Here is a 27,515-nt window from a genome sequence, read left to right on the forward strand (position 1 = left end):
TATAGATGATATTTTGCAAATGTTACAACAGGGTGGAGGAGACAGGCCAACTTCCTGGAAAGGTGCATGTGCAGAGAACAAGAGCTAATCTGTTTTTACCTTCCCAGTGCTCTCATTCCAAACTGCAAAGTTTGAAGTTCACAGTAAATTTATTATCAGAGTCTGTATGTATATCACCAAATACCGCCCCTGAGATTCATTTTCTTGCAGGCAGTCACAGCAGAGCAAAGGAGTAAAATAGGGTCAATGAAAATCTGCACACAATGACTGACAAATTGTGCAAATAGAGAAAGAAGCAAGTAATAATAATAATAAATAAACAATACTGAGAACATGAGTTGTAGAGTCCTTGAAAATGAGTCCATAGGTTGTGTTTGAAGATCGGTTCAGTGTTGTGGTGAGTGAAGATGTCCACAAGACCCAATGGCACTCCACCTGTGACAATGCTTCTGTTCTCTGCCAGAGAGGAAAGCTCTGGGTACTTGGTTAAGGTTGGCAAATGGACCATCAGATCTTCTGCTTGCCAACCCATTGTCTCACTTCTGAAAGGTTGCATTTTCTCCAAAGCACAGTTGGGGTAAAACTGACTATCCTATACAACATCCTCATTGCCCAAACAGTTTCAAATCCCTTGGACCTCAATCTGCTGAAATCTTTGCACTCTGTGAATTCTGGCACCTCAAGGATCCCTCAGTGGGACTGACTGGCAGAGGCAGGCAGGAGCTCAGCTATCAAGGCCACCAAGGTCTGCAATCCCCTCCTTAATATCTACTCCATCTCTTAGCTACACACTCTTTTATAGGCATCTGTTAGTCTCATGAGACCATGGATTTGCGCCTTGGAAGGTTTCCAGGGCGCAGGCCTCGGCAAGGTTGTATGGAAGACTGGCAGTTGCCCATGCTGCAAGACTCCCCTCTCCACGCCACCAATGTTGTCCAAGGGAAGGGCATTAGGACCCATACAGCTTGGCACTGATGTCGTCACAGAGCACTGTGTGGCTAAGTGCCTTGCTCAAGGACACAACACGCTGCCTCAGCCAAGGCTTGAACTAGTGACCTTCAGATCACTAGACGAACGCCTTAACCACTTGGCCATGCGCCAACACACACCCTCTTTGATAGTTTGATTAGACTATGGGTTACCCTTCCTTAAGATCTCCTAACAGTGCCAGAACTAGTCCTATATTAGTTCTGCGCTGAATTTTCCTACAGATGACAGACTAAGCCTGTACTGTGGAATCATACTGTTCCATCTATTATGGTGGTGAGAACAAGCTCCTGATGGCATCTGATTGGTGGGACCCTATGAGGTATAGAATCTCTCCAAGGGTACAGCTAGCTCTGCCCCAGACTTGCCGGCTGACAAAACTGTCCCAGGTATTGGCAACTGGAACCCTTTCATTATACTGTAGTGAATTTTGATTGGTCACCATGTTGATCATTGCCTTTTAGTAATGAATAAATATTATTTCAAATCAGTTGGGGCTTTTATTGATTCATCACTTACAAGCTCTGACCTTGAAGCAAACTGTGCACAAGCTGTTGTCAGGTAAACTGGGATGGCAAAGAATTCCCGATCTGTAGATTAGAATCAGAATCAGGTTTATTAGCACTGACATATGTTGTTTTACAGCAGCAGTGTAGTGCAATACATACTGTAAGCTACAATAAGAAATGTAAAAAAAAAAGCACTGCACAAAGAGAACAAAAAGTGAGGTCGTGTTCACTGTTTCATGGACAGTTCAGAAATCCGGTGGTGGAGGTGAAGAATCTGTTCCTAAAATGCTGAGGGTGTGCCTTCAGGCTCTTGTACCTCCTCTCTGATGGTAGCAATGAGAAGAGGGCATGTCCTGGGTGGTGAGGGTCCTTAATGATGGATGCCACCTTCTTGAGGCATCGCTTACTGAAGATGTCCTTGATGGTGCCCATGATGGAGCTGGCAGAGTTTACCACCCTTCTTGACCTTTGCCCCTTCCTGTGTACAAGACTACATGGATTCATTTCTAAGAGATTGGCCAGTGAAACTGGAACCCTTGTTAGAGAGTTTGCTACAACTAAAAGCTTCTTAAAGTTAAAGACACTGTATAAACAGGGGAAAAAATTAATTGGCACTTGGATAGGTTTTAGGCCGTTAAGATACCTCTGAAAGGGATTTCAAAGCCTGCTAATTGAGCTTTAGGATGTAATTACAGCGAAGATTAGCGAAGGGAATGCACTGGATGCCATCAAAATGTAAGTTTTCAACAGTGTGGTTGAGATTCATAAATGTCAACCTGGATAGAAGTACGACTTGTGGTTAGAAACCAGTGAGTTTGTGTTTCAGAATGGAGGACGGTAGACAACGGATCAGTGACACATCTGGCAGAGCTGTTGATACAATATACACCTGACCGTGCCAGCCTCTAGGATTTAGACATTCCGATTCGTCAGAGTATGGACAGCTGATATGGTCCCTTTAAAGATTTTGGCTCGCTCCGCTAATTGGCAGCCATGTTTTGGCGCCAAGATTTGGATATTTAAGGAGCACCTGAACTGAGGTTTGGCGCTCAATCGTCAGCTCTACTTCAGTTCAGTCTGCGTTTGCGTTTAGGATTTCTGTCTTGTTTAGATTCTCAACTAGTCTCGTCAGGTTGCCATCTAGCATCTAGTCAAGGACCCTGTTCTGGTTTCAGTCTCGATCCTAGTCTCAGATACTCCAGCACTTGGGGTTCTTACTGTCCTCACCTAGGTCGCTAGTCACAGCCGCAGCCTCAGAAATCCTGTCACCTGACCTCAATCCCCACCTCGGATGCAGTCCGTGTGGGGTTTGCACATTCTCCCATTGACCGCGGGTTTTCCACTGGGCACTCTGATTTCCTTTTCTCTTCCCAAAGATGTGCAGGGTGGTAGATTAACTGGTGACTGTAAACTGCCTCTAGTGTAGGTGAGGGGCAGAAGCTGGGGGGCAGTCGATGGTAATGGGCAGAGAGTGAAAGGGGGATGGTAAGGTTAGTGTAAATGAATAGTTGAATATCAGTATGGACTTGATGGGCCAAAAGGCCTGATTAAGTGCTCTGTGTCTCTATAACTATAAGTACGAGTGCAGAGTTAAATTTCAAAATTTGCCAGTGATAAGCAATTTGGCAGTGACAGTGCAGAAGCTGGCAAGTTACCAATGGAATTTAATAGAGAGAATTGTGAGCTTATGCAATATGGGAGAATGTAGGGCAAGAGATAATATTGACATAACAATATCGTTCCAAACGGTGCACAGGGTTTGGTGAACATGAGGTTTACATGTGGTGGCACCTAATAGCGTGGGTGGCATAGTGGACTAGTGGTTCGAGCAGTACCTTACAGCATGCCAGCTGTAAGACTGGGGCTCGATTTCACTCACTGTCTGTAAGGGGCATGCATTTTCTCCCCATGACCAGGTGGGTGCTCCGGTTTCCTCCCACATTCCAAAGGCGCATGAGTTGAGGGTTGGCAAGTTGTGGGCGTGCCATGTTGGTGCTGGGAGTGTGGTGGCAACTGCAGGCTGCCTCCAGCTCTCTTTTGGACTGTGTTGGTCATTGGTGCAAACAACCCATTTCACTGTATGCTTCTATGTTTCACTGAACGTGGGATAAATAAAGCTAATCTTTACATCCGTATCTTTAAAATCAGAGGGCATACATTTAAGGAGAGTGGTGGGAAGTTTAACGGAGATGTGTAGGGAAAGAATGGTACACAGAGAGTGGAGAGGGCCAGGGGTAGTGGTGGAAGCAGACATGGTAGTGACATTTAAGAAGCTGTTAGATACACGGATACACAGGGAGTGGGGGGGTCGTATTCAGGCAGAAAAGATTTACTGTAGCTCAGCACAGGCACTGTGGGTTGAAGGGCTGTTACCTATGCTGCACTGTTTTACATTCTATGAGTCATAGTCATAGAGATTTACAAAATGGAAACAGGCGCAAATTGTCCCTGCAACCAAGCTGGTCTCATTTGAATGCATTTTGCCCGTATCCCTCTGAATGCTCGCTGTTCACAAACCTGTCCAAACACCTTTACACATTGTAATTGCACCAACCTCAATCTCTTCCTCTGGCAGCTCATTCCATATACCCACCAACCTCCCTGTCAAAAATATCCCCCTCAGGCCCCCTTTAAAATGTCCCCCTCTCACTTCAAGCCTCTGTCTCTAATTTTGGACTCCTCTATCCCGGGAAAATGTACGTGAAATAATTGAGAAAGCCCAATGGAAGAATCTTAGTTGAAACAGGAAGCATGTTCTGCTTGCTCAAATAAATGTATTTAAATGCAAACCATTCTGCGGTATCAGAAACCCTAATTTATAGGCTGCTATAAGAAGCAAGCCAGGAAATGGCAGAAGTTGACAACTTGGCTCCTGAGAAGTGCTGGAGGGCTGGTGGGCTGCCAATGGCGCACCATCATTTTTAAGGTAAAACAAGTAATTATAGGCTAGTTTAAATTCACTGGTAGAAAAATGATTGGAATCCATTCTGAGGAATGTTTAAACCATTAGGAAAGGCACTGATTAGAATCACATATATTTCAGAAGGGAGGATTGTGCCTTAGCTAATATAATTGAATTTTCTGTAGAAGCGATAAAGAGGATCGATGAGGGGAACATAAATGATGTAACGTATGCAGACTTTAGCAAAGCTTGCTTCTCTTCACAATTCAGTAAAGATGTGACTGCATGGGAGAGGGTGTGGAGCAGACGCAAGAAATTGTTAGCAAAATATAGAAAGATTAGATGAGTTAAGGATGTTTCCTTGGGGAGACATAAGGCAAAGGGTGGACTTATTCAGGTCAAAAAATTCTGAAGGCTCTAAGTAGATCAAATATTTCCCCTAGCAGAGGGATCAGAAACTAGGGGCACGGACTTTAAGAAGGGAGCAGGTGCAAGATGAAGGAAAATGCCTTCACCCACAGGATGGTGGGGTCGTAAACCCACGGTCTGAGAGAATGGTAGAGGCAGAAACCCTCTTCATATTTTAGCGCTGGTTGCTGTGACTGGCAAGGCTATGAAGAAAGAATTGGAAGGTGGGCTCAAGCCAGGAAACTAAGAAACATGACAGGCTGAACAGTCATTTTCTGTGTTGTAGATTAGGGTTAGCTTTGGGTTAACTAGCTAGGTTATTGGGTGGCGCGGTTCGAAAGACCGAGAGGATCTAATCCATGCTGTGTCTCCATTGAAGCACCTTCAATAACTCCAAAAGACTGAAGTTGGGTAAAATACTGAAAGCCTTTTATTTGCTGTACAATATGACCTCCATGGTGAGTGTCTGCCCCCGGACTCAGGGGGAGGGGCAAGGCGAAACACCTTTGTATGGGGAGGAGCCACAGGGGCAGTCAGCAGAGGGGCGTGTCCAGACAGTTAACCCAGTTACAACATATATATGGTTTACCACATCCATAAAAACAAAATAAATGAACAAACATTCTTCATGAGTTGACGATTAGACCTCCACGACACCTCTCTTCTCTGCCCCCTCTCAGTTTGTACCTTGGTTCCTTTCTAACATCTGGACTTGTATTCTGACCTGGCCTCCTGCATGGTCTTATCCAAAACTTCTCTCCTTATCATAATCTGCAGCATCTTGTTCAGACAGTTCCCTGCTTCCCTCCCTTAATCTATCTACATCATTCCCCCCCCTTCCCTAGTCTCATTCACCAAACATTTTATTACCGACAATTGGAGGCATAGAAAGATTGAAATGGGCACTTCAGCCCATCTAGGCCGTACTGACCATCAGCAACCTTTTCTTACATTAGTCCTACACTAATCCCATTTTGTTTTCTCACAATCCAACCAATTCACTCCAGAATCACACTCACACGCACACTAGAGTTAATTTACAGTGGCCAATTACTCTCACAACATGCACGTGGGAGGAAACAAAGAGCGCCCACGATGAAGCCCTTGTATTCACACAGGGAGCATGCAAACTCCACACACAGCACCTTAGGTCAGAATTGAACTTGGCTCTCTGAGTTTGTGAGGCAGCGGCCTTTGCCATCTGCGCCACTGTCTTATCGAATTGTGTTTGGTAAGGTTACTTTGAAAGTTTTGTAAAGATAGCAGGATAAAATAAAGCTCAGGGACAAACAGCTCAGGAACAAGCTGTACTTAAATTTGTAAGCAGTAATGCTGTATCAGCTTGCTATCAAATCCCACTCTTGCCATTTACTATTTCTCACCTTCCCCCTGTTGCCCATTAGTATTTTAATGCACTGTACAAAATTCACAAGTCCTTGCAGGTTGTATGCAATGCAGTGCAGAGAACTACTGCAATGCAGGTTAAATAATACTTGTCGATAAGCATCGTTGTGAGTCCTGACACTCCTTGCATCAGGAAACACACCAAGCAGTTGCTGGTTAGATCCAGGAAACACTTCCCTCTTCCTTGATTCCTCACCTCACACCCATTTTGTGTTAGGGTTTGGTGCTGAACAAAAGAATATTTAGGAACCTCTTTAATTACTGATGAACCCAGATTATTTGGAATTTTAATTGGATTGTCATCACTTGGCATGAGGAAGCACCCAGCAAACAAATTAAGGAAAAAATATATTGCAAGGCTTCACTGAAGGGACTGGTAGGGATGGGGAATGTCGAACCAGTGGCTTGATCTGATGGAGAGCTGGCACAGATATGATGGGCCGAGTGGCTTCCTTCTGTGCTGTAATAATTTTTTGATCCCCTATTGTCTCAGTGACCCTCACCCAATTTGTAGAGGCGCAGCAGAAAGCATCCTATCTGGATGTATCTGAGCTTGGTGTGGTAACTGCTCTGCCAGATACCGCAAGAAACTGCAGAGTTGTGGACATCAATGCATCATGTCAATCCTTTCATGGAGTCTCTCTACATTTCTCAGTGCCTTGTAATCAAATACCCCTCCCATCCTGACGTTCTGCCCTCTTCTACGCTCTCCCATTGTTCAAAGTAAAGGTAAAATGTATTATCAGAGTACATGCATGTCACCACATACAACCCCGAGATTATTTTTCTGCTGGTATACTATAGGACAGTAAATCTGTAGGGCAGTATCAATAAACTGTAAACATCAGGAAATGTTAACAGTAAATGAATTGTGCAAATGCAGATATAAATAAATAGCAATAAATCACGAGCATGAAATAACAATGTAACCGAGTCCGTAAATGACTGTAGTTATCCCCTTTCGTTCAAGAGCCTGATGGTTGAGGGGTAGTAATTGTTCTTGAACCTGGTGGTGTGAGTCCTGAGGCACCTGTACCTTCTACCTGATGGCAGCAGTGAGAACAGAGCCTGGCCTGGGTGGTGAGCATCTTTGACGATGGGTGCTGCTTTTCCATGACAACGTTTCATGTAGATGTGCGCAATGGTTGGGAGGGCTTTACCTGTGATGTGCTGGGCTGAATCCTCTACGTTGTGTAGGATTTTCTGCTCAAAGGCATGGGTGTTCCCATGCCACCAGGCCATAATGCAGCCAGTCAGCACACTTTCCACCACACATCTAGAGAAGTTTGCCAAGGTTTTCGATGACATGCCGAACATCTGCATTTTCCAGAGGAAATAGAGGCGTTGTTGTGCTTTCTTCACAATAATATTTATATGAAGGGTCCAGGACAGGTCCTCTGTGATAGTGACACCCAGGAATTTAAAGTTACTGACCCTCTCTATCTCTGACCCTTCGATGATTACTGGCTGATGGATCTCTGGTGTCCCTCTCATGAGGTCTGCAGTCTGTTCCTTGGTCTTATTGACATTGAGTGAGAGGTTCTTGTTATGACACCAGTCAGCCAAGTTTTCAATCTCCCTCCTGTATGCTGATTCAGCACCCCTTTTGGTACAGCCCACAACAGTGGTGTCATCAGCAAACTAGTTTGTGATTTTGGAGCTGTACTTAGCCACACATTCATAGCAGTGAAGCGAGTAGAGCAGGGGGCTATGTTCACATTCCTGCAGTGCTCTTGTGCTGATGGAGATTGTGGGGGAGATGTTTTTGCCAATCTGAAGTGACTGGGGTCTACAAGTGAGGAAATCCAGGATCCAATTGCACAAGCAGGTATTGAGGCCCAGGTCTTGCAGTTTACTGATTAGTTTTGAGGGGACAATGGTGTTAAATGCTGAGCTGTAATCGATAAAGAGCATTTGACAGAAAGTACAAAATTCTGAAAGCACATACCACTAGGCTCAATGTCAACCTCTACTCCACCATTACAAGACTCTCTAGTATGGTAAGATGGGCTCTTGACCTCACAGTCTATCTCATCATGGCCTTGCACCTTTTTGTCTGCCTGTATTGCACTTCATCTGTAACCATAGCACTATATTCCGCATCCTGTTACTGCTCTTCCCTTGCACTGTCTCAGTGTACTGATGTGATGACCTGATCTATATGTACGGCATGCAAGTACTTTCACTGTCCCTCAATAGATGTGACAACAATAAACCTATTAACTAATGCTGTAAGAAAGACTCAGAGAGTAATAAGGAGCTACAGCACTGAAACAGGCCATTCAGCCCATCAGATCCATGCTGACCATCAAGCATTCACTTATACTAATCCTTAATTACTCCCATTGTTAATTCACCTCACATTCTCATAAACTCTCACTAGACTGTCCCTCTCACCTACAAACTAGGGGGACTTACAGTTAACCTATCAACCAGCATTTATTTTCTTATCGACAAACAGTGTGGAATAGTCCCTTCTTGCGCTTCGAGCCACGCCGCCCAGTAATCCCCTGATTTAACCCTCATCTAATCATGGGACAATTTACAATGACCAATTAACCTACCAACTGGTTCGTCTTTGGACTGTGGGTTACAGGGAGAATGTACACATTTCTTACAGACAGCGGCAGGAATTGAACCCCGGACACCTGTATAGTAAGGCGCTGTGCTGGCGGCTACGCTACCGTTCCGCCCCCCCCGCCCCCACCACCACCCCCACGTTGTGGGGGATGGGGGAGGAAACTTATGTGGTCATAGGGACAATGTGTAAGCTCCGCACAGACAAGGTCCAAGGTCAGAATTGAACCCTGGTTGCTGGGACTCTAGGCAGCAGCCCCTCTGGCTGTGTTACTGCGCCACACATAAAGAGCAGAGCACAGAGCTGGTATCGAAGGGCTGAAAATAAATCTGAAACTTTGCAGCACAAGAGAAAGCCATAAAAATACTGTGCATCCAATTAGATTCCCTCTTCCCATTCTCACTCCATGACCTTGCTAATGATTCACTGTTAAAGCATAAATTCTTTTGGAAGATATTACTGAATCTATTTCCACTGCCCTTACAGAAATCATGATGCCAGCTTTGCTGCATTAAACCTGACTTATTTCCCCATTCGCCAATTCCTAATTATTTTCAATCTGTGATTTATGATTCTACTGTCTGTAGTATTTCCATTCCTTCCTCCAAAACCCTAGAAGGTTTCAAACAATTCTAATCCACACCTCAATATCCCAACTCGAAACCAACCCAGCTCAAAGGAAAGATAAAATACTTATTCTATGCCGAAGAAAATATAGATAAAGCTGCAGAAAGTTATAAAATTAGTCAGCTGCATCATGGGCACTAACCCATATGGATTCTAGGACACCTCCAAGGAGCACTGCCTCAAAATGGCCCATTATTAAGGACCCCCATCCACTGAGACATGCCCTCTTCTCATTGTTACCATCAGGAAGGAGGTACAGAAGCCTGAAGGGATAGACGTAATGATCCAGGAACAGCTTCTTCCCCTCTGCCATCTGATTTCTGAATGGACATTGAACCTATGAAGACTACCTCACTACTTTTTATTCTTTTTGTTTCGCACTACTTATTTAATTTAACTATTTAATATAAATATATTCATACTGTTATTCATAGTTTTTTTTCTCCGTTACTATGTATTGCATCGTACTACAGCTGCAAAGTTAACAAATTACCCAACATATGCCGGTGATATTAAATCTGATCCTGATTCTGATTCTGATTAAGATAACGCAAAATAATTCATTCCTCAGAGAAGATTTCAACAATAAATGGAAGCGCAACTACCATTACAAGATGAATATGATGACAATTATAAAAATGATTCAATGGTTCTTCAAAATGAATAATCTACTCTGAGCTCACTTTGAATGGTATAAAGTTTATTGATTCCACTAGTTCTAAAGCTTTTGTCCCATTATCTCCTTCTTCCATTCATCCAAGTTCCTGGTAAATGCCTCTCTGCTGTTCACCTCAACCATTCCCTCAGGATGTTTCACATTCTCACTGCTCTTTGGTACTTGGTGCGTCCCATAATACATTTGTCAGTGATATTCTTATACATTTTTGAATTACTATTAAACACTTATTGCCCCCCAGGATTAGTCCTGGCTGCAGTAGGAAGCATCCTCTCTACATTTATCTTTTCAAACCCCATCACAATTTTCAAAACCACTATGGAATCACCCTCAGTTCTACTGTCCCAGTGGAAAAGAATCTATTCAATATCGCTTTTTAGGCTTAAGCTCTCTGCTCTGTTTCATTTGACTAAGTATTTTTTACTGCCTCTGTATTCTTTTCATTATATAAATACTTCGCATTAATGTCACTCAACTAAGATTCAATATAAATTGTAGGCCTATAGCATTTCAATGACTTTTACGCCTTTGCCTCGACTTCTCTCTGTGGCTGTTAGATACTTTTCCAAGGACACTGTGGCTTTCTGAGTCTCCTTATTATCTTGCTTATGTCCACCTTGAAGCTGCAGTACTGTCTGCCCAGTACCTTGTAACAAAAATGCAGAGGCTGGATTCAGGCCAACGGGTCCAATACCACTATTCACAATTAGCTTTTATTACTCTTCGCTGCATTCCCTGAGAACAATGACACCTCATTAATTGTTTTCTGGCATAGTAAATGGTTCCTAAGGGTTATTGTGGTTTTGGCAAAGAGGAACTCAACTTTAAAAAAAGTGTTTGTGTATTCTAGATCAACACGCTTCTGGCATGTCTTGTAAAAGGATTAAAGTCTCCGACACCTGCCGGGATACCACATCCACACCCACACAAACACAGACACACAAATAATGCACACACAGATACACACACGGGGACCAACGGTGATGCACATCTTTCAAGCTAATACATGCACCAATCTATAAACTCACCACTTCCACTGTCACACCACTCTCTCCCGTTCATATACACCTTTCATAATTTGGACGGCTTTGTCCGCAACGAGAGAAAAATGGCCCTCCCTGAAAAGCACAGCACCACAGATACTGAAAATCTGAAACAGAGCTATTAAGAGAGGCATAAACAGACAGAATCCTTTGCCAGGGCAGAAATGTTGAGTTCCCGGGGACACACATTTAAGGTGAGACGGTAAAAGTTTACGGGAGCTGTATTTTTCACAGAGTGTGTGGAATAGGTTGTCAGGGATAGTGGTGGAAGCAGATATGAGAGTGGTATTATAGAGGTTTTTACATAGACATACTAACATGCAGGAAATGGAAGAATATAGATCATGCTTAGGCAAAGTAGGTTTAGTTTAATTTGGCATTTTGCTTGGCGCAAACTTGGTGGGCCAAAAGGCCCATTCCTGTGCTATACTGTTCTATCTACAAAAGCCTTTTTACTATATTTTATATATTTTATCTTATTTAGAGATGCAGAGTGGTAAGAGGTCATTCCGACACAATAAACCCACTCTGTCCAATGACACTCATTTGACCTACTAACCCATATGTCTTTGGAATGTGGTGGAAACCAGAGCACCCGGAGGAAACCCAAGCAGACACTGGGAAAACATTCAAACTCCTTACAGACAGAGGCGGGAATTGAACCCAGGTTGCAGGGCACTACAATAGTGTTATGCTACCGTGGTGCCGTGCACGTTCCTGTTTGCACACACTTTCCGGTTTTCCACTTGAGTTATCCACCTCCTCCTTCTCTCCTTGGCTCAGAAATCGCAATCCCTACTCACCCTTGGGAATTGCCGATGGATTTCAATCCGTGAGCGCCAGCCCTGCTTACTTTACCTGTCCTCTCAGAATATAAAGCACAGCACAGTCAATTACAACCGCCACCTTCTCGGCAGAAAGTGCTGGAAACAGCTGGTCAGGCAGCATCTGCAGAGAGAGGAACAGAGTTAATGCTTCAGGTTGATAACTCTTCATTGGAACCTCCCACAGATGCTGCCTGACCTGCTGAGTTTTTCCATCCTTTTCCGTTTCATTTGTTCTATTACCAGGCAGGAGCATCATGCACAATACAAAAAAAATATGCTGGACAAGTACACTACAGAGCTCATCTTGTGTGCAAAGAATTTGTAGTATTTCTGTTGTGCTTCTTTCATGAAAAGTGCAATTTCAATAAATGCATATAAATCTCTCCACCTCTAGATATCAGGCCATTGGAAATTTGAAACCCATAAGACCAAAAGACTGCAAAATAAAGGAGCAGATTTAGTCCATTTGGTCCGAGTCTGTAAATTAAATGTTAAAATTCTAAGTTTCTAAATTCAGAATCAGTGTTGAATAACAGCCCTCGTGTGAATATAATCATCAATGCCAATATTTATCCCTCATTCTCTTTATAATCTCTTTATCTGATTAATACACTGTCATATGTGGGAGTTCGCTTTGCACAGTTTGACTGATAACTTTCTCACATTATTAAAATTCCCACACTTTGAAAGTGCTTGAGGCTGCAGAGTACTCCAGGATGAGGAGTACACTGCAGAAATTCGAGATTTCCTTTGTTCCTGAGCTTTTAGTTAACGGCTCCAGGAAACAGATAGAGCAGGGAGTAATTCACAGTGGCTTCCCACCAGGCCTAGTGAGTGGGACGCTAGGAAAATGAGTCGCAATTATGGTCTTGCCAATGATTTTTGTCAGGTTTTCAGCTAGGATATTCATTTGTACAACTTCACAATAAAACAGTGTTGTGCTGTTGAAAATTGACGTGATGCAGAGTACAGCAAGTTTGTACTGTTTCCTGACTGCCAGCGACTCTTGGCTTTTTGTTGGGGTTTTAGTTTAACCTGGCATTGAGCAGTTATAATTGATCTGTAATATTTAAAGGGACAACATTTGAACAGCGTTCTGGGCCCTGAGATCAATGACTTGCCACTTTAAATAATATGCCTCGGTGGCTTTGTCCCTATAGCTTAAGGTCAAGGTCACTTCGTTTCCTAGCCTCTGGAACATTGCAAGCCCCTGCAGCTAACTTCTGCCACGTCTCGCTGCTTGCTGCTCACTGACGTACGAGACATGCCACCCAGCTCCAAGCTCCTGGAGAAGAGGCTTCACCAACTTTTTCGTTAGCTGACGTGAACAAGCGCGAGCTGTCACAGAATGCTGACCTTCACACACTGCGCATGACCTTATAGGGATCTCTTTGGCAAGGTCAGGACAAGTCTCACCCTTTGGACATTTCCCCTAGGAATATTGCCCCCCCCCCCACCCCATCCCCAGCCATCACCTCCCGTGCCCCATCATTGCAGCATCCATTGATTCAGTTGCAATGCTCCCCAGTAGATGGAAGAGTGTTCCCTGCATTGTGGTATATCACCTTAAGAACTGGCTTCAGAGATTGGAGCTGCTGACAGCTGCAAGAACTTGACTCATATTAATCGGGAATGCTATGCTCATATTGGCAATGTTAGTTTTTGCAATTGTGTACCTTTCCACTGATGTTTGCAGTATGCACGCAAGATTTACAAACTGGGTTAGATCATAAAAACGTAAGACCACAGGACGTTAAAAGCAGAATTAGACCATTCAGGTCTTTTGTGATACCTGATCGTGACTAATTTACTCTTCTCAACCCCATTCTCCTGCCTTCTCCTTGTAACCTTTAACACCCTTACTAATCAAAAACCTATCAACTTCTGCTTTAAACGTACCCAATGATTTGGCCTCCACAGCCGGATACACCGCCCTATGTCCAAAGGAAGTCCTCCTCATCTCTGTTCTAAAGGGACGCCCTTGTGCTCTCATGCCATGCCCTCTAGTCTTAGAGCGCCCCCCCCCGACTATTGGAAACATACTTTCCATCTCATTCTATCCGGGCGTTTCAATATTTGATGTTTCAATGAAATCCCTCCACCTCATTCTTCTAAACTCCAGCAAGTACAGGCCAGAGCCATCAAACATTGCTCATATGTTAACTCTTTCATTCTAAGGATCATTCGCATGAATCTCTTCTGTTGCTAGAATTCAGAGCAACTAGTGGAAATCAGTAAGTTGAACAGCAACTGTAGGGGGTGGGGAAGGAAATGCTGTTGTTTCGGGGTTAAACCTGATGCAGCGTTTTGGCCCACCGAATGCTCCTGGACCCATAGAGCTCCTCCAGCAGTCTCTTCGCCCTTCTTCAGCAGCACACACAAAACGCTGGAGGAACTCAGCGAGTCAGGCAGCATCTATGGAAAAGAGTAAACAGTTGACGTTTCGGGCCGAGAACCTTCTTCGGGACTCCTGTTTTTTTCTTTTGCCCAGGTTTAGCACCTTTAACAATTCCTGCAACTAAAGGAAGTTTCCCGAACTATCCAATGTGAGCCATACCTTGTAAGTAGGACCCAACAAAGATCAGCAATACTGGTCTTCAACCTGATGCTGTGTTGTCACTCATTTCCATGTAAACCTATGATCTCTCCAGTTTATCAAGGTAGGTATTGCTGATTTCTAAACTTCACCACTGTGGAATAATGCAGCAGAAAATAACAAATGCTGCTTGCAGAATCTACACGGTGGGTGGGAGGGGAGGGGGAAGGCGTGCTGTCCACAAGAATCGCTCCCTACATGACTCCCTTGTCCATTCATCCCTCCCCACTGATCTCCCTTCTGGCACTCATCCTTGCAAAGGGAACAAGTGCTACACCTGCCTTCACTCCCATTCAGGGCCCCAAACAGCTCTTCCAGGTGAGGCGACACTTCACTTGTGAGTCTGTTGAGGTCATTTACTGTGTCCGGTGCTCCTGACGCGGCCTCCTGTATATTGCTGAGACCTGACATAGATTGGGAGACCGCCTCGCCGAGCACCTACACTCTGTCCATCAGAAAAAGCAGAACCTCCCAGTGGCCACTCATTTTAATTCCACTTCCCGTTCCCATTCTGACATGTCAGACCATGGCCTCCTCTACTGATCCTCAATGAGGCCACAGTCAGGTTGGAGAAACAACATCTTATATTCCATCTTTGTAGCCAACGTGATGGCATGAACATTGATTTCTCGAAACTCTGGTAATGTCAACCCCCCCTCACCCCCCTTCATCATTCCCCGTTCCCATTTCCCTCTCTCAGCTTATCTCCATATTTGCCCATCACCTCCTTCTGGTGGTCCTCTCCTTTCCCTTTTTACCATGGCCTTCTATCCTCTCCTATTAGATTCCCCCTTCTCCAGCCCTGTATCTCTTTCACCAATTGACTTCCCAGCCCTTCATTTCACCCCTCCCCCCATTTCACCTGTCACCTACTACCTTGTATTTCTTCCTCTCCTGCCCCCACTTTCTTACTCTGACCTTTCACCTTTTTTCTCCAGTCCTGATGAAGGGTCTTGGCTTGAAACATCGACTGTTTACTCTTTTCCATAGATGCTGCCTGGCCTGTTGAGTCCCTCCAGCATTTTGTCCGTGTTGCTTGGATTTCCAGGATCTGCTGGTATCTCTTGCTAGTGTTTTAACTCCAGATTTACTTATTTACCTGTATATGAATTCCCAGGTCAACTGGTGAGATTCAAACTTGCTTGTCAGATCAATAAACCAAGCCACTAGATAATCATCTACTGATTTAACCACAGCTGTACTTCTGTCCTCTAACAATCCATCCGTCAGAGGGCATAGGATGAATTTTTGATCTCACTAGCCACTCCTTGGAGTTTATTTTTCTGAGTGGGTAGTGCTGATGAATGCTTAGCAAAGGATACAATTTGTCAATATTGCGCTTTAATCTGAGGCTCTGGCAATTAAGGCAGCCGAGAAGGTGACGCAGTGTGTGTTCATGATCGTGCAGGCTGTTGCCCCTCCCTGATCCCCAGTGCATCCCTGACATCCAAGGTGTCCCTTAAACGGTCCAGCACAATTAGTTTGAGGTCAGCTTCTGCCAAAACGGAAGACCTTAAGCAGAATGACTGGTGGAGGTTGGTCGGGGATGGCATTTGCAACTGCCTCATAAGCACACACGAACACAATTTAATAGGAGCAACAGTAGGCTACCAGCCCCTGCAAGCCTGCCCTGCTATTCAACACTGCCATGGCCGATGTAGCCTAGCTCTCAAGCTGTCACATGTACCAGCTCCCCAGTGCCCTGAGTTCCACTATCTTTCAGAAAAATGCCTTCCTCTACCTTGAGCATAGAACATAGGACAGTACAGCACAGTGAAGACCCTTCGGCCCACCATGTTGTCTGACCCTTTAAGATCTATTGATCAAGGCTCCAAAACCCACTTAGCCAGATGGTCCAGAGAGGCACTGCACTCCACAAAAGGAGATTTCCATGCACCTCCCTTTTAAGTGACTGGCCTCTTACCTTGCACACCCCAGGATTCAGGAGTATACACTGAAGCTCGGCGCAGCCAAAGCAAAGGCTTTGCTGGGACAGACTGCATTCTAAGGTCCTGTTGCCATTGGAAACTGAGGAACTGGGCCCTGTGTAACAGCCGCACAAACACTTCATGGGCGCGTTCTTCAAAGAAGCCATGTGCAAGGTAAGAGTGCTTTGCAAATGGGATATGTTTGTTAACTTCATGACACTAGGAAAGTATAGAGTTGGCAACACTATCAATGTACCTACTGGATGCAAAAAAGAAAGCCATGCACAATTTTGTGTTTTTGATAGATACTTTCAATGAATAAAGTTTATCTTAAAATTAAAATTACTTCATAAAATTAGGGGAAGTAGAGGGGAGATAAAGGTCATAGAATATTTCTTTTGAAAATTGTGATTAGGATTTTTCCAATTGTTCAACACCTTAGTTACAAGTCGGCAACATTCCCTTGCGACTGACTCCTTGTGCTGGAAGACCAACAGGTTCCTTGTCATGAAGCAAGGTACTGAATTATTGGCTTACCTTATCACCATTCACCGAAGAACTTTTCAATGATTTTGATCTCTCTGTCTCTTCCTCAACGTTTCTGAAGAGTGACCAATAAATTGAACATTGAGCTGAAAAGGATAATTTTTGTGCAACGCACAATATGCTGGAGGATTTCAGCAAGTCAGGCAGCATCAGTGGAGGGGAATAAACAGTCGATGTTTCCGGTCGAGTCCCGAAATGTCAACTGATTATTCCCCTCCATAGATGCTTCCTGAATTGCTGGGTTCCTCCAGCATTTTGTTTGTTTTCCTGGATTTCCAGCGTCTGCAGAATCTCTTGCGTTTAGGAAAACTTTGTGAAGATTTTTACCACTCGCCACTCACTTCAAACAACGAGCGTGGGAAAACCCTTGATTAATGTTGTACAGAAATCAGCATATTTACTATGTACCTTGCTCAACTTTAGTGTGTTCCAAAGTGCCTCATGTTCTCTCCAAGTGAGTCATTGTGGTTATGTTGGAAGTGCTTCGGAACATAAATGCAGAGGAAACGTCCTACACATTTCCAAATAGAAAATACAGGAAAAATTCAGCAGGTCAGGCAGCGGCTGTGGGACGAGAAACATCCCATGTTTTGCGCTTGAACCATTCTCAATACTTTTCTTCCCAGGGATGCTCCCTAACATGCTGAGTCTATACTGCATTTTCTGCTTTTATTTCAGCTTCGGAAGCTTTTTGAGTTCTATATTTCCACATGATGTACAAAGAAAACATTCAGCCCGTTCAGTTGATGCTGGCTGCCGAATCATTTCCATTTCCCCATAAACTTCCCTACAGTTCAATCAATTACCTCCCTCTTCTCCCCCCCATTCACCTACACACGAAGGGTGGTTTGTAGCAGCCAATTACCCTGCCGACCCCCGCGTCATTGGGATGTGAGGGGGAACTATGCCGACTGAAGAAAATTCATGTTGTCACAGAGAGGTTGTAGACATCACCCAAGTTCGGGACTGAACCTGGGTAGTAGGAGCTGTGAGTCAGCGATTTGCCTTGTTATTAGAAATTCTGCAGATGCTGGAACTCCAGGGCGACACGTACGCTGAATGCTGGCGTAACTCAGCATGTCAAGCAGCATCTACGGAGGGGAATCGGTAGGCAACATTTGGGACCAAGACCATTTTTCATGTCCTGATGAAGGGTCTGAGCCTGAAATGTTAACTGTTTCTTCTCCTCCACAGACACTAACTGACTTGCTGAGTTCCTTCAGCATTTTGCATGCGATTCTCCTGGTTTCACCAGCCTGGTACAGGTCTTCACCACCACCCTTATGCTTTAGAATGTGAGATTGCTATCTACCCTGTCAAGACTCACTTTGGCTTGCAGCGCCTTGCTCTTTCCGACATACAGCTGTACCATTGTTCAGGATTCAATGACTTAGCAGTTTTTCTTCTTCTAATCTCTTCATTGATCAAATCTGGGATAAAATATGCCTTATCATCAATCATTGCCCTGAGATTCTTGGCTTCTCATTACAAACTCCTGCATTAATTTTGCAATGTTTTTGTCAGCCACACTTCCATAGCTCAATGTGTCTTGCATAGGGTTTGATTTCATGGTCAATTGTAATAGCTTGGATTTTGACTGAAAACCTGCAGATGGTGAGGCAGTTGGGTTGCTTCCTCATGACATGCAGCCCGGTAGCGTAGTGGTTAACATAAGGTTTTTCAGTACAGGCAACCGCGGTTCAATTCCCGCCACTTTCTGCAAGGAGTTTGTACGTTCTCCCCATGATCGCATGGGTTTCCCCTGGGTGCACCAGTTTCCCCCACAGTCTGAAGACACACTGGCCAGCAGGTTACACACACAAAATGCTGCAGGAACTCTGGCGTACAGTTGGCGTTTTGGGCTGAGATGCTTGATCGGGACTGACGAAGGGTCTCAGCCTGAAACGTCGACTGTACTCTTTTCCATGGATGCTGCCTGGCCTGCTGAGTTCCTCCAGCACTTTGTGAGTGCTCTTTGGATTTCCAGCACCTGCAGCTTCTCTCTCGTTTCTGGTTAGTAGGCTAACTGGTCATTGTAAATCACCCTGTGATTAGGCTGGAGTTGTATCGGGGGTTGCTGGGTGGCGTGGCTCGAAAGGCCGGAAGGGTCTATTCCATGCTGCAGCTCAATAAATAAATAAATATGAGGTTGAGAGCTTCTCTTTGCCCTAAGAGAAAGTGCTTGCTTATCATTAGGCCATTCAATCCATTCTATCCGTGCTGGTTCTTTGACCTCAGCCCAACTCACTATTATGACCATAAGACCATAAGACATAACAGCAGAATTAGGCCATTTGGCCCATCGAGTCTGCTCCGCTATTTGAACATGGCGGATCCATTTCCCCCTCAACTCCATTCTCCTATAAGACTCATGAGCCTGAAAGTTTTCCCTGTTCAAATGTCCGTCTGAGAACATATTGCTGTGTCTGCTTCCATCACCTTTGATCACAACAAGTCGCTGCTTTGCCCTCCCAGGTCTGCAGCCATTTCAACAGTCTGCATTGAACCATCTCTCAAGACATTCTGAAGTTATTTATTCATTTATATTTTATTTCGAGATGCAGCACAGTACAGGCTGTTCCAGTTCAGGAACCTGCACCGCCCAATTTCAACCGTCTAAGCAATTAATATACAAGCAGTATGTCTTTGGAATGTGGGTGGAAACTGGAGCGCCCACAGGAAACCCATGTGGTCATGGGGAGAGCGTACATGTTCCTTACAAACACTGATGGGAATTGAAGTGAGGTTGCAGGCATTGAAATAACATTAATAGCATTGTGCTAACCGCCACACTACTGTGTCGGACCAAGTATTGTAACATTTTGATGTGTTTTTCATGTTCCAGTACAGCAAAGTAGCGCTCATCTCTACTCTGTGGATTGCATTGGGCTAACCCATTGTTGGTAGTTTTATTTCTATGATCTGTGGTATCAAGAACATTGGTGGGACTATCAAACACAAGAAAATCTGCAGATGCTGGAAATTCAAGGCAAAACACACAAAATGCTGGAGGAACTCAGCGGGTCAGGCAGGATCTATGGAAATGAATGAAGAAGAAGAAGAAGAAAGCCCTTAACTCCAAGTGGAGTCATCGGGACGCCGTCATGACGGCGTTTTTTAACAGGCTTTCTTATTTTTACAAGGCCGAGTTGTTAGCTCGATGCTCAACCCAGCATAGATGGAAAGTGTGCAAGGGAGCCGGCTGGATTTGAACTCGGGTGCCTTCGCTCCGAAGTCCGGCACTGATGCCACTATGCCACCAGCCGGCTGTGGAAATGAATAAACAGTCGATATTTTGGGCTGAGACCCTATCCTGATGGGTGCTGGCCCGAAATGTTGACTGCTTGTTCATTTCCACAGATGCTGCCTGACCCGCTGAGATCCTCCAGCAGTTTGTGTGTTTTGCAGTGATGGGACTTTATTGGTTTTCCTCCATGGCATCCCTCCTGCAGTTTTGAGTTATGGACAGAGGTTGAGCAGGTTAGATCTCTTTCCACTGGTGCCTAGGAGAACGAGGGGTGATGTTACAGAGGTGTATAAAATTATGGGGAATACAGACAGGGTGAATATGCACAATCTTTTTCCTCAGGCTGGGTAATAATCCTGAGATCTAAGGTTAGAGGGGAGAGACTTTTTCCACCCAGAAGTTGTCGGTATATGGAATGAGCTATTAGAGGAAGTGGTTGAGGCAGGGTCATTAACAGGCATTTGGAAAGGCAAGTAACTTCTTCCTTAATGTCAACAAGTCAAAGGAGTTGGTTATCGAGTCCAGGAGAACTCTCACCACTCACACCCCCCCTTTACATCAGCGGCACAGCAGTGTAGACCACAAGCAGTTTCAATCTCCTGGGAGTGCACAAAACACGCTCAGGCCCCAGGACACATCCTATACACGGTCAGGAAACCTCAACAATGCCCGTACTTTCTGAGGAGGCACAGAGAGCTGGTCTGTGCACGCCTGTACTCACGTCATTCTGCAGATGCACAGTGGAGAGCATCCTAACAAGCTGTATCACTGCATGGTACGGAAACTGCACTGCAGCGGACAGGAAGTCTCCACAATGTGTAGTCAAAACTGCCCAACCCATCGCTGGCACCACTCTACCCACCGTCTAGGACATATACACGGAAAGGTGCCAGAGAAGAGCCAGTAGTATCATGCAGGATCCCACCCTCCATGCTCATGGACTACTTGTCCTATTCCCATTAGGGAGGAAGCTATGTAGCGTCCATGCCAGGTCCACTTGGGAAGTTACTCTTCCCCAAGTAGTAAGGCTGATCAACATCTCAAACTACTAACCTCCCTTCCACAACCCCAACCACCAGTACTTTATCATTTCCTGTCAGAATCATCTTCTGTCCAGACACTTCTGTGCCTAATGTCACTTTATGAACAAACATTCAATCTATGTACAAACTAGCTATCTTATGTGAGTATACAGTATTTACTGTGTTTTAAATTATTAATGTGTTCTTTTTTGTTTGTGTTTTTTTTTGTGCTGCATGATATCTCACCATGATCTCATTCTCCTTTACACTTGTCTACAGAAATGGCATTGATGCTGTGATACAACCTAGGATGCGCTGGGACACGTCATCAAGGATGTAGCCTGGGGTCATTGGGTGTTTCAGGCCTTTCAATATCAGACTGCCTTGCCCAGGCCCTTGCTTGTGTTCCAGTTGCATTGGTCCCAGGGTCACACCTCTTGATCCATAGCTTGCTCAGCTGACTCTGTGATGGTCCTGTTGGCTCTTTTCTTTGCAGCTCTCGTTATGTCAAGGAGAGAGTGGGTGATCAGTCAGCAAAACCTCAGCTCCACACCTCTATAGGCTTGCAATGTCCCCTCCATGCTGCTCCACCAGCTCCTGGTATTCGGCTTCTCACACTCAAATGCCTCCTCAATCCGGTCTTTCCAATTCTACCGTGATGACGTGAAAAGATCTTGAATCTTGAACAAGAAAAATTCAGAAGGATTTGGGCCAAACCAGGGCAAATGGGACTAGCTTAGATGGGAAATGAGTGTGGGCACGTGGCCAAGTGGTTAAGGCATCGGACTAGCGACCTGAAGGTCGTGAGTTTGAGCCCCAGCCAAGGGAACGTGTTGTGTCCTTGAGCAAAGCACTTAATCACACATTGCTCTGCGATGACACTGGTGCCAAGCTGTATCGGCCCTAGTGCCCTTCCCTTGGACAACATTGGTATCATGGAGAGGGGAGACTTGCAACATGGGCAACTGCTGGTCTTCCATACAACCTTGCCCAGGCCTGCGCCCTGGAGAGTGAAGACTTTCCAGGTGCAGATCCATGGTCTCGCAAGACTAACGGATGCCTTTAGTTTGGTCAGATGGGAAATGAGCCTGGAAGGAAACACAAACTGCAACGGACATTGCTGGGGAACCTGGGAATCCCTGGAGATGAGAATCACTGGAGAATCACGGGAGATGTCCAGTGGGGAAATGAGCAACAGTGTCATTTCACTTCCACTACTGCGCCGAATCAGACCGAGTTAGGATTGACAATTGTCTAAATGCAGGAACATAACTCAGAGTTAAGCTCAATGAATCAGGAGGTTAGAATCATACATGAATCCATAGTCAGTCATTGGGTGAATCTAAGGCGGAGGCTGATAGGCTCTTGATTAGTCAGATCATCAGAGGTTACAGGAAGAAGGCAGGAGGATGGGAGAGGGATAATAAATCAGCCATGAGCAAATGATAGAGTAGACTTGATGGGCCAAATGGTATAATTCTGCTCCAATGACTTCTGGTTTTATGGATTTATGGCAATCAACTGCAGGGTGAATTGTTGTTTTGGCTTGAAATATCACAAAACAGGCCATTTAGCCCATTGTCCATGTTCTAGCCCTCTGGAAGTGTCATATAATCCCTTGCTCTTTCCGCACAGTTTTCCAGCTGTTTATGTTACCCATAATTATCAGCTGCTTGTTGGTAGTTCCTGCTGGCTCTGTTTCCCCTGCATGGATTGAGAAAAATGCATGACCATTTTTGCTTATTCTGCCCTTATATCTGGCTCTTCTCCCTTTCATCTCAAGGGCTTTGCAGAGTCAGGAGATGAATCTCTTGCCACTGAATGCCCAGGCCCTGACCTGCTCTTGCCGACGCTGCACTTACACGGCCAGGCTAGCAGGGTTTCTGGTGACCTTGGGATGCTAATGGCGGGGTGCTCAGCCACAGGAAGGTCATAAACTCTCAAGGAAGGGAGATTGTTGACCACAAGCTGAATCTTTTCTGAAATCAGCCACTGCATAACAGAGAGATGAATTTTTCAAGACGAATGTGTGTGTTCCAAAAAAGCTTTTAAAAGGTGTTCATAGCAACTGGTCAAATTAGGCAGCTATTTCACTGTTCAAAGTCAAGATCCTGGAAAGGTGGAGCACAGGGAAGTTAAAAGTACTGCTAGCTGCTTTTGTGATTGATCACGGGCCGAGTTGCTCAGATATGATGGCTAAATCTTGGCAGAGAATATGCAAGCTTGTGTGCTCTGAATCTTCCAACGAGGGCAATGTTTCAGACTAATTTCGCAGCCAATAAACTGCAGGCAGACTAAGTCTTTTGAAAATGATGTCCTTGCCAGCTCACCTCTGAAATTGACAGTGTTGGTGGTGGGGGTGGGCGTGAGGTGTAGACGTAATGGAAACTTCACTTTGAAATATCTTCATAGCCCAACAAAACTAGGCTGTGTTAAATCACGAGATATTAATTGGTCCCTTGTCTACAATCATCAGTGCGAGGCTGGGCAGCATGATGTAGAATGCTGACTGATCATTCTCACCAAGAGGACTTGCATCAACCCATTAGTAGCACTGAGAGCGGCCGTAGCCCCAGACTCGTTCTGATTGACTGGGGTACCAGCTCGACCTGTGACTTTTACTTCAAGCCTTTAACGATTACTCCTAATGGTACCTAGTTAACTAAATTAATTAATTTATTTTGACAGTAACAGGCCCTTCTGTCCCAATGAGCCCACACCGCCCAATTACACCCATGTGACTAATTGACCTACTAACGCATACATCGTTGGAATGTGGGAGGAAACCGGAGCACCCAGAGGAAACCCATGCAGTCGTGGGGAGAACGTGCGAACTCTTACCAGCAGCAGTGGGAATTGAACCCCAGTCACTGGCGCTGTAGTGGTGTTGTGCTAACCGCTAGGCTGCCGTGCCTTCAGTTGTAAGAGGTTTCATTCTTACCTCAAAACCTCCCATTCCTTTGGGGCTGTGACTGCCATTTACATATTACTGTTTAACTATTTATGGTTCTATTACTATTTATTATTTATGGTGCAACTGTAACGAAAACTAATTTCCCCCGGGATCAATAAAGTATGACTATGACTATGACTATTCCCTACTCTTCACATTGTTCCCTATCCTGGTGGATTCAAATGTTGGCTTGAGGTTGCTCCCTGGATACCACTGCTGGTATTTATAGGCATCCATTAATCTCGTGAGACCATGTATTTGCACCTTGGAAGGTTTCCAGGGCGCAGGCCTGGGCAAGGTTGTATGGAAGACCCGCAGTTGCCCATGCTGTAAGTCTCCCCTCTCCGTGCCACCGATGTTGCCCAAGGGAGGGGCACTAGGGCCAATACAGCTTGGCACTAGTGTCGTCGCAGAGCAATGTGTGGTTAAGTGCCTTGCTCAAGGACACTGCCTCAGCTGAGGCTCGAACTATCGACCTTCAGATCACTAGACTGATGCCTTAACCACTTGGACACATGCTTGAGGCAAATCGCAGGATAAATAAACCTGTCCAGTAGAATTTAGAGACACAGGCTCAGCAGACCATAAGATCACAGGACCATAAGACAAAGGAGCAGAAGTCGGCCATTCGGCCCATCTAGTCTGCTCCGCCATTTTATCATGAGCTGATCCATTTTCCCATTTAGTCCCACTCCTCCGCCTTCTCACCATAACCTTTGATGCCCTGGAAGGCATCCGAAGCTCTTAACCTGAATAAAACACCACATTGCAAGAAAGTTCATGCCTACAATCCCAGTTAAAGAATAAAGATGAAGATTAAAAGATTTGCTTTATTTGTCACATGTACACTGTACAGTTAGGACATGGAAACCATAGAAAGGGTGCAGAGGAGATTTACAAGGATGTTGCCTGGATTGGGGAGCATGCCTTATGAGACTAGCTTGAGCGAACTGGGTCTTTTCTCTCTGGAGCGACCGAGGATGAGAGGTGACCTGATAGAGGTGTATAAGATGATGAGAGGCATTGATCATGTGGATAGTCAGAGGCTTTTCCCGAGAGCTGAAATGGCTAACACAAGAGGGCATAGCTTTAAGGTGCTTGGAAGTAGGTACAGAGGAGATGTCAGGGATAAGTTTTTTACACAGAGGGTGGTGAGTGTGTGGAATGGGCTGCTGGCGGCAGTAACGTTAGGGTCTTTTAAGAGACTCCTGGATGGCTACATGGAGCTTAGAAAAATAGAGGCTATGGGTAAAGCCTAGGTAGTTCTAAGGAGGGACATGTTCGGCACAGCTTTGTGGGCCAAAGGGCATGTATTGTGCTGTAGTTTTTCTATGTTTCTATGTTTCTATACAGTGGATTGTGTCATTTGGGTCAAATCAAAGCAGCAAGGGTTGTTCTGGGGGCTGTCCACAAATGTCGCTCCTCTTCCGGCGCCAATAAAGTGTGCCTACAGCTCACTATCCTGAAGCAAACTTTGGAATGTGGGAGGAAACTGGGGCACATGGAGGAAGCTCACAGGGTCACAGGGAGAATCAACAAACTCCTTACAAATCAAAGCTTGATCACCGGCGCTGTGAAATGACTGGGCTGACCGCTATGCTACAATGCCAGCTCAATATGGAGACAGACAGATTCTTGCTTTCTTAGATGGACACAAGGCTCTCTCCTGGATATCGTCGCAGGCTGACAGCTTTAGTGTGACACTGAGGGAGAGCCATATGTTGAAAGCCCTGTCTCTCAGTTAAAATGCCTTCTATCTGCCAAGATGTCTGTAGAACATCATACATGACCATTTTGAAGACGAGTGGTGGAGTTTTCTCCAGTGTTTGTTCCAGTATCCCTTAGCTAACATCTTTAAAGCAACACCTGGGCAGCACATATGGCACAGTTATGAGGAGCACTGTATTGGAGCAACAGATACCCAGGTTCAATCCTTGTCTCTGCTTCTCCCTGCGCTCCGTGTTCCTCTTGCATCCCAAAGACATACAAGTCAGTAGGTTAACTGGCCACTGTAAATCGTGTGAGGGTGAATGGTTGAATCTGGTGGAGGTGATCATAATGTGAAGAGAATAGAAGGGGAGATTAATCTTGGACCATTGATTGATGATAAGTACATGGATTATCCTTTGTGGGGATTGCTTCTTGTGCAGCAAACAATCTGCCGGAGGACTCAAGAGATCCTGCAGATGTTGGAAATCTTGAACAACACACAAAATGCCAGATGGATCTCAACAAGTCAGGCAGATTCTATGGAGGGGAGTAAACAGTGAACATTTTGGACCAAGACCCTTCATCAGGTCTGGAAAGAAGCCAGAATAAGAAGTGGGGTGGGGGTGGGGGGAGGGAGTACAAGCCGGGCAGGTGACAGGTGAGACCGGATGAGGGGGAAGGTGGGTGGGTGGGGGGAGGGGATGATGTGAGAACCATGGTGGTGATTGGTGGCAAAGGTAGAGAGCCGAAGAGGAAGGTATCTGATAGGCGAAAGCGGACCATGGGAGGAAGGGAAGGAGGTGCGGAACCAGAGGGAGATGATGGGCAGGTCATGAGGGTGGAGGAATGGAAGTGAGGGCATGAGAGGGCAACCAGAATGAGGGAAAACAAAAAAAAGTGTGTTGGGGAGGGGGAGAAAATGCAGATTGTTGCTCCAGGTTTGAGAACGCAGTAAAGCCCTTCATTCTCTGGCCACCAAGATACAGGGTGCCCTTTCTTTTCCTGTGATGTCCTTGACATTCTGAATGTCCTTGACATGCAAAATCTCGAGAAAAATATCAGACGTTGTACAGTTTCTGCACGCAAATTGGAAAGCTGCTACGTCATCCCTGGGTGCTGATGTTGTTGTTGCTGTTCCTTTCCGCGCCTTGTGGTGCTTCAGGTGGCAACCTTGTCATTTCTGTAGCACTTAACTGTTTTTTCACGAGGCCCAGTTGCTAGCTCGATGCTCAACCCAGCACAGAGCCGGCCGGATTCGAACTCGGACTGCTCGCCTCGAAGTCCGGTGCGGATGCCGCTACACCAATGGCCAGCGAATGTTGTTGCTAAGAAAGGTTTAATTCCAACCTGACAGATAAAGGTAACTGGCTGAAGTCTCCTCGTACTCTCCCGTGAACCAGCTCCCGCTTGCACTCCTCTCTTTAGCAAATCCTGAAGTATTGGTCTCTGGATAGCCATGTGCCTCGGAAAATTTAAAGACAGGAGCAACAATATATTTTCCAACCTCTTGAATCTGCTTGTGCACCCAATAATAGATTAAATGATCTTTAGG

General features: G+C 45.2%; 1 long non-coding RNA gene across 2 annotated transcripts in view; it reads left to right on the top strand.

Annotated features, from left to right (window-relative positions):
• LOC134351003 (uncharacterized) overlaps window positions 1-27,515 on the top strand; it is a 48,569-nt gene that overhangs the window by 13,338 nt on the left and 7,716 nt on the right. The window contains exon 1 of one of the 2 annotated variants that reach the window (XR_010019040.1): window positions 16,506-16,659. The exons of the other annotated variant lie outside the window; for it this stretch is intronic. This is a non-coding gene — a long non-coding RNA (uncharacterized LOC134351003). Of the gene's footprint in view, window positions 1-16,505; window positions 16,660-27,515 lie in introns of those variants that run through there. 2 annotated transcript variants of the gene reach the window in all.

Source organism: Mobula hypostoma, chromosome 8 (assembly GCF_963921235.1).
Source record: "Mobula hypostoma chromosome 8, sMobHyp1.1, whole genome shotgun sequence".
Taxonomy (NCBI): Eukaryota; Metazoa; Chordata; class Chondrichthyes; order Myliobatiformes; family Myliobatidae; genus Mobula; species Mobula hypostoma.